The sequence below is a fragment of the Protopterus annectens genome, chromosome 12.part0 (genome assembly GCF_019279795.1).
Source record: "Protopterus annectens isolate FY-2018-M chromosome 12.part0, PAN1.0, whole genome shotgun sequence".
Classification (NCBI taxonomy): Eukaryota; Metazoa; Chordata; order Ceratodontiformes; family Protopteridae; genus Protopterus; species Protopterus annectens.
In genome coordinates, this window is record NC_056746.1 from 1375604401 (window position 1) to 1375611530 (window position 7130).

General features: G+C 46.3%; 1 protein-coding gene across 1 annotated transcript in view; it reads right to left on the reverse strand.

Moving 5' to 3' along the window:
- The window catches only part of SDCBP2 (syndecan binding protein 2), a 256656-nt gene that overhangs the window by 90200 nt on the left and 159326 nt on the right, over window positions 1-7130 (reverse strand). The gene's annotated exons all lie outside the window — the stretch shown is intronic.

Sequence of the window (7130 nt, forward strand, 5' to 3'; positions counted from 1 at the left end):
CTCATTTGGGTTCTTAAACAGTGCATGTTCCTCAAAGTTCCACATTGGAAGCGTCTCTCACGCATGCAATTGTTGTACATAAGTGTACCTGTTAGCCATGGCTACAGAGATGTGTCTCATATATATGTGACTCATATTACTTCATTAGAATATCTTTGGTATATGTGAAACCAGACTATTGTAGCCATCATATGCCCTCCATAGTTGAAGCTGTTAGTAAGCCAGTAGTAAGTGATGCACGTTTTGCACATGTGTCACACATTATGATGGCTAATGTTCCTCATTTTGGGGCCAGAAAGTTGACAGGTAAGGCTGGGGGTAATGCTATCACCAACCCTGGCTGCACCTGACAGTCATATGGGGATGTGTAACATTCACAACACACCCCACCCATCACATAGTCACACATGATCTCCACCACAGGCCACACCTGCAAGGACAGCTTGTGCATTATGTCTCCATAGTCTGTGTAGGCACCAGAGGCAGCCCCCATCATGGCAAACAACATCACCAACTGATAGCCCACTGACGCATGTGTGGCCATCACATACAGCCAATAGGGAGTTAGAACATTCACAACACACCAGGCATGGGTGACTCTGTTGGGTGTCACACTGCAGTTCCACACATCAGGCTACACAAGGCGATAGTCGCTTACATCCTGCTGTCAAGTAACTGTTTCTGCAACATCACCTATGCACCCATGCCATACCTGAGGAAGTACGATGTGACCCATCCTCCATGTTAGTGTGACTACCTGGGATGCCCCTTCACAGACTACATGTGCAGGGACATGCAATAGCTCACCTGTCTTATATCCCTGAAGGTGTGTGCCAAGCCCTAGGGGGCATTATGCATTTGTACGGAGCCGATACCACTGTACAATGACTGACTGTCACTTCAACTGTTGCATATTGCTTCTACCGTCATTCCCCAGGCATCTCAGCTGTCCGCTTTGACTTACCTGGTCAAACACACTGCTGTGTCACAGATGACCTCCACCTGTCAGCCCTGGGAGTACAGCTCACATGTGAGGCTCTTGCTGCTTCTATACTGCCTGTCTTGCACTGTTTCCAATAACGGTCAATGGTAGAACGGGAACTGACATGTAGGACATGGGGTCATGTGACACAATGCTTGCATCTTCCTCTGTGATGCACGCAGGCATGTCACACCTTAGCATGCACCTCTGCAACATCTGTGCCATGACTGGGACCTGCCTCTAGGCTCTGCAGAGCACACCTGCAATGACAGGTTATACACAGACCATACCTGTCACGCACATACCTATACCGGCACACACACAGCTGCGGGGTTCCCATATCACACTATGTTGTGCAGACATCCTGGCTAATTACTTAGCACAATGCATCAGAGGTACCCCATGTGCAACTAACTGTGTCTGGGACCAGTATACACATTACAACAAGCTACAGATTCAACATCATACCCCATGGTTAACAGACCTCATGTGTTGTTATATTGGACAGTGCGGCTCACACAGATACTACCGATGTGTGACTGACACTACACCTCACTTACCTAAGCTAGCCACTCCTGTGCTTGCACATCCATGAGTCATAAACTCCACTCGGCTGGATCAACCCATACACACCACCTCCAAGACCAACATTAACCTTCACATGAACACTAACACCATGTGACTGCTGTTACACACCTGGCGTTATACCCTCATTGGTGGACTCCAAACATATGCTACTCGACATTGTTCGCTTAGCATGTACACAACTGCATGGATCATGCTATTACACACAGAGCCATGATGGTACACACCAGATAACGGACGCCACTGTGGTGGACATGTACCATGGACATGTGATGTATAACAACAGGTGTGGGCTGTTGCACAGTGATGTACATTTCTATGGGTGGGGTATCTCACCAGTCAGCATCGGTAGGGCCACAGGATGCCTCATCACATACTCCGAGACTAGCTACATACTTTAGTGCGACACATTCCAGGGTGTACCACTAGGCATTATGGTGGTATGTCAGTAGTCAATGGCAGCACACACATCTGCTGTCACATACCACAGTCACTCATGAACATTACAGACACAGCTGCTGTTGCCAACATGCCAGATGATGGAGTCAATGCTACCATTACACCCTCTCACTACAGAGCCACAATCCATACAGGAACATTGTGGTGTCCTCCCGGTCACACATACACAGTACTAACCTGCACTGTAGGTACTGGGGCACTGGCCCCATGTCACCATACAGCGTCCCAGGCTGTGATGTCCACAAACCTCTGAATTACATGTCCCCCCAGTAGGCCACCATATTCACTACTAGCCTTGTGTCAGACATTGTAGCCCCTGAATGGCACACAGCAGCATTTATCACACTACACACAGGTGGCACCATGATGCACGGGTGGGACTATAGTCCTACACACCTGACTGGACTGTTCTGCATGGCTATGGGGCACATCATCGAGGACATCATTCACAGAGACATTGTTGGGCTCCCGTCCTTTGCTGCCACCTGGGTTGTGCTTGTTAGGGCCAGAGCATGGCCCCTACACCTGGTGGACACCTTTCATACAGTTACCAGGGTGTTTGCTGATGTTACGTTACTACACACATACTCCATTGTCCTCTCATTGCCTTTTAGCACCATTATCCATTCTGGTATTGACAACATACACATCCACCTGCACATCATACCCTATGTCTCAGGATGTTATGCAATGTGGCTCATGGACAGGACACACACAGTGAGGCCAGCATACCATAGTACCGACTGCATTTCAGTTACATTTGAAATACCACAGTCTTCAGTCATAGGGCCCCTCATGTTCAGTATATGCTTCCCTGCAGTACAGGCTAGCACAGGGGACTTTCCCTGCCTAGCTTTACAAACCCCTGCATACAAAGCACCATGATTGCTATGCCAGCTGATACTGACTCCATCCATACAGGTGTCACTGTGACAGATACCTGTTATGACTATCATGGCGTCAGGCTGCATGACACAAGGTGCATGAATGTCACCTTTGCATTACAACATTCTCCCACTGGGTATCACATGGGTGTTAGTCACACCCACTCCTGGGGTTACCATATTGCCACTGTGGCGTGGATATCCTTCTACGTGGCCACACTTATCTGTACTGTGTGTGTAGCTAGTACATAGGCACCCATTGTACCTCTGCACTCATGACTTCTACACACATTCAAGGGTACACCACCCCATTTAGGGTGTACCTTACACAACAGCTACAGCTGTACATACCATTAACATTAACACGCCATGACGTTTATTGAGCTCCAACTGTTTACATCTGCGGCTGCACTACACACACCACATCTGTACACATGTGCATACTACATACTCAGGGGTGACCTCTGCTGATCAGACGGGGACCATGTCCACAACATTCTTACTGGCTATACTCCTCATACATGACATATGCATTACCCACTGTGAGCAACATACTCATAGATATATGCACACACACCACAATGACTGGGATGTGCTTGAGGGTTACATTCCCACACCGGACACTCGCCATGCTTTGGGACATGTGTCCTATGTACATCACGCAGGGACACTCAGTAGCACTGTTCATGTGATACCTCCCTTGGTGGTTGGGAGACACATGTAGGCCTGGGATCACTGCAGTGGCTGTACTGTGCAGAGGTGCAGGTGACACATGGCTCTGCTGTGCACAGGACAGTGCCCTGGTGAGGTGCCACTGGTGTGAACACTGTAGTTGTGCTTACACATACAGCTGACAGACTGCAGGGTACCCCACTAGGCACCTGTGTTGCTTTTACATGTCCTTTGTGCATGGTTACTTGGTAGCCCTTCCATTTAGATTACCTATCAAGCTATTACAATGTGCCATGCCTACAAGCCATATGTATCCTGTTATTGTACATGCCAATAGCCAATACCGTTGGTATGCATGATATCCCTGTTATGCTATGTAGAATATCTGTCATATCTACCTACAATAGTATACATTACACATATGTCACATAGTATCCCAGAATGCAAACCATACTTGCACATCGGGTCCACCTTACATATGTCTTTGATGTTATATGCCCATACACATGCGTACTGTGACAGTATACCCACATATGCTATCTCCTGCTGTGGCACGTACTTGTTAGACATACCCTACCACTGACGGCGGGTTGTATGACATTGTTCTGTTTAAAGCACTCCTGTAGCATCCCTTGTGGTGTCTGTGATGTGTACCTTGTGGCCCACTGCTGGACGCACAGTTTATACACGCGTTACTATGCTCAGCAAGACATCAGTACATAAATATATTTTCACACTTTATGCATTGCAGACACGTTTCATTAATGCAAACCAGCCTATACATACCTAAAACTCATTAATACAGATCATGGTATACATAACCTCACATATCGGGTGTTCCACATACCTTGTTATCGTGACGGAGTTTCGTCTCTGTATCTGTATCTGTATATCTCTCTCTCTCACAGTGTTTACACTGCTATTCGGTATGAGCATACGTTTTGAATGTGTGTCAGCTCATCCTTATATACATCAATACCTATAACATGTGGTTTCGTCCCGCCAATTGGGATTCCTGAGTGACTAATTACTTGCATATCACCTGTGCACCTACTCCATTCGCCAATTACGCGGCAACAGTGGGGTATAATTGGATTCTCCACTTGGGCGTTGTCTATTTGCCCTACCGTCGGGGAGACGCCCTGCATTGTGTTTTGTTTTGTGTAATTGTGACCGCTCTGCATGGAGACGAGTATACTTTGGATTAATGTCCCCCACGGATTGTGTGTGACAGCTAGGGTATGTGGTTCAACATGTGGGTGTAACTGTCATCCCAACATCTGGTAACGGACTATTGCATACAAAAATTGTAACAATGCTATTTGTTCAATTATACGACGGCTGAGATATTGCATGGCGGCTTTAATTGTGTCTCTCACAAGGTATGTTGTGGGTTCTGCTGATGTAATTGCCTGACTGGATGTTTCTGCTGCTATTACAGTCTGTATTGCTTTAGTTTCTACTGTGAGGGATGTCTGTGGGTGTACGCAGCATATACAGGTTTGTGGGGCTTGCATTTCTACATATTCCATATATATGTGTGTGGGCTCCATCCATAATTGGACAGGTAACAGTTACTAGACTTATGTTACGGGATTCTACATTGGGCCGTTGTTAATTGGTTTCCATATCATCTGCACGTGAGGTTGTTACTTACATACCTCCGGAATTGCAGCGATATTTCTAGGGATATGTGTACGTGACACCTATCCCTTCTATTTCTGTCCTGGATATTTGCCTTCATTGCGGTTGTGTTGTTAAAATAACCTGTTTGACATGAGTTGCCACCTTTTCATATGGCCATAGTTGGACACTTGCGGGACACACAGTGGTGTTTACAGGCCAACACGTGGCCACTGTCAGTACACAGGTTAGCACATACCTTTATCCTCGATACATACTTATTGTTATGGGACTTTGGATACTTATCATATTGCATGTAACATTTACGTGTTTTACATACTGGCATGACTATTTCATACGACTATTAAATTATATATGGGACATATGATTGTCCAACAATCTCGGACATCTGCCCTTTGTGCTGCTTTGTCAAGACACACCTACCCAGGGTGGGGTTGTCCCTCCTACTGTGGGACAAGTGGTAACCGTATGCCTACAGCTACCTATACCCACACCTACTGTATTGATCAACCTCCGACTTGGCAGTAACAGACACATATTGTGGACACACACACACATTACAGTCACACGGAGACGCACAAGGCACCCTCGACACACACATACACACACTACGGCACTCACAAACACAGTTGAACACGGCACCTACGTGGACCGCAACACCGGCAGCACTGACTAAATGTCCCGTCATATCGTCATACTATTACTCGCGGCTGTACTGTTCCGGTACTGTGTTCTATCGGTCTTTCTGCCTCGTTGTTACACATGTTGGTATGTTACACATTCCATAGTTGGCGGTATACTATATATTTTTACCTCCAAGGTATTATGACTGTCATATTGACCTATCTATATATATGTGCACATTTCGGTAAGTCCACATATATCCACATATATCACTGTATTACCCTTTCTATCTGTATTATATTTATGCATATATGTGTACACACACACATATATATATATATATATATATATATATATATATATATATATATATATATATATATATATATATATATATATATATATATATATATACATAATGTACATATATATCTGTGGCGGGGACAGAGTGACAAGCACACAGCACCACCATATGCCGAAAGGCTCATGTACTGCTCAGGTGTTGACATTCCCGTGTTCCACTAGCTGTTGTGTGTACAATGTTTGAGGGCTGCCTATGTAGGACTCACACAATGGGCCACCTATACCTTACAATTTACAGGTGGTCATGTTTGTGTGCCATCCATTTTACTGTGTGTGCAGGTGGGGGGGTGTCAGTCCATAGGGGCCTACACTGTCAGAGTATGTGCTATACGTTCCCTCTTTGCCAAGGCATAGGCATATTGGGCACACCTCCATCTGCCTACTGGGGCTGGCACAGTGTCTTCATGGTCTGAATCCCTCTGTGCCTGTGATGGCCTTGGCAATTGTGGTGGGCTATGAGGGCCTTCACCAATTTGGCCCTGCTGCAGCTGCTTCTGCAGGATCATATTATATAGCATGGCACATACTATGAGGATGTGGGCACACATGCCTGGAGAGTACTGCAAGGCTCCACCAGATGTATCCAAGCACCGGAACTGTGATTTCAGCATCCTGAACACACGCTCTAAGATGATTCTGGTTTGTGCGTATGCCTCATTATGGCATTGTTGCAAGGGTGTGTGTGCATTTCTGATGGGTGTCATCATCCATGGCTCCAGTGCATAGCCAGCATCCCCCACGAGATGGCCATGTGGGATGTCCCCCCTGACAAATACCTGATACAGCTGTGAGGCATGCCAGATATGGGAGTCGTGGTAGCTTCCAGGGCTGCCAGCACACACATCCATGATAATGACCTGGGCATTGCACACAACCTGGCAGTTGATGGAGTGGAATCCCTTGGTTTATGTAGCACC